This window comes from Sinocyclocheilus anshuiensis, unplaced genomic scaffold, assembly GCF_001515605.1.
Source record: "Sinocyclocheilus anshuiensis isolate Anshui unplaced genomic scaffold, SAMN03320099.WGS_v1.1 scaffold257, whole genome shotgun sequence".
Classification (NCBI taxonomy): Eukaryota; Metazoa; Chordata; class Actinopteri; order Cypriniformes; family Cyprinidae; genus Sinocyclocheilus; species Sinocyclocheilus anshuiensis.
The window spans coordinates 720579-722335 of NW_015539889.1; positions in this window are offsets into that span (position 1 = coordinate 720579).

Genomic DNA, 1757 nt, shown 5'->3' on the forward strand with positions numbered 1-1757 from the left:
TGTTTTTGGCTACAATACTTATTTACATATTTGTATTATGTTAGTTAAATATGCGTTAAGATAAATGTTTTTATTTTTTGTACACCCCTGATAAAGATATTCTATTCTCTTCTGTGTTTGTGTTGTTTTCAGATTTGGAATTTGTTCCCAGGCTGTTGATTTACTCGATGTTCATGTGAGCTGTCGTTCACGTCACCCACACATTTGGCACAATATCTGCTCGATACGACTGGCCTGAAGTCATATCATCAGGAAGATAGGTGAGACAGGTTTAGCCATATGGATTTATAGGGACAGGTTTTTTGGTCCTTATTTAGACTTCTGCTCCCCGAGGGGCACTGCATTTGTTTGAAAAAATAAGATCAAAAATTTACTTCACTGACTGATGATTCAGGTTCAGATCTGGTTTGTCATTTCCCAAACCCATTTACTCCCCTCTCCACTTTTCTGTTGATCAAATGAATAAACAGAAAATGATTCAATATAAGGAAATGAATTAAGAAAATGTAATTATTATAATAATTGTATTTTATTAATTTTAATATTTTTAATAATTTTATATTGAACATCTAAACCATTTTTTATTGGTACAGGCTTTATATAACACTATGAACTGTTTCTGTATTAATGAAAGTCTATTATTTTCTGTCTACTTTATTCTTATATTTATGCAAAGGGACTTACAATGTATTTTAGACATTTACATTTTCCACTGTCCTGATTTCTTTCTCACAGCTCTCGGAGCATCTGATGCAAAGGTCAAAGCAGTTACGGTGTAATTAGGGCAATTAAATCATAAAGTGGTTTTAAAACAGAACGCGCCTTCACAGGGAGGAGAATATTGACAATATTAAGTAAACACAATACAAAATGATCATTGTCTTTGAGCCCTGATAAGCAATAGCAAATTGAAGCATGGGAAGCTATATATGTACAAACAGGAGTGTTGGGTTCTGCCTCTTCATGCCTGACGTCCATATGCGCCTGATAAGCGTGAGATATGTGTGTTGTGTTGGAAGCTGAACACATGTGTATATGAGTGTCTGCAGTGTGAATAATCACGTATATTGACAAAGGAAAGAAGAGGCTTGATCGATAAGCAGTTGCAATGTTGAAGTTAAATGATGTCATCAGGTGCTAATCAAACTAAAGCTTTTCCATGAACCTGGTGTTTATTAGAATTATACACCTATTGTATAAAAGCAGATTTTACTGAACATTTGTCTAAATATTTCATTTAGCTGACCTGAAGGTTGTTGTTCATAAATGATTTGAGAGGATAGAACAGATTATTGTGTGACAATGGAACTTTGAAGAAGAAACTTTCTGATTAATGATTAAAGGGGTCATATGATGTTGCTAAAAAGAACATTTTGTGTATTTGGTGTAATGAAATGTGTTTATGCGGTTTAAGGTTCAAAAAACACATTATTTTCCACATACTGTACATTATTGTTTCTCCTCTATGCCCCGCCTTTCTGAAACTCATCAATTTTTATAAAGCTCATCAGTCTGAAAAGCAAGGTGTGCTGTGATTGGCCAGCTATCCAGTGCGTTATGATTGGCCAAATACCTCAAGCGTGTGACGGAAATGTTACACCCCTTGCCATATTGTGATGATGCCCTGTCAGGCCGGAGCGATGATTCAAAAACATGAAAACCCATTATAAACGAGGCATTCGTTGTATCCAGTGGGGACATAATTATGGATTATAATGACTTATACTGTCTTTTTACGCGTTGCGTTGCATCGCGCC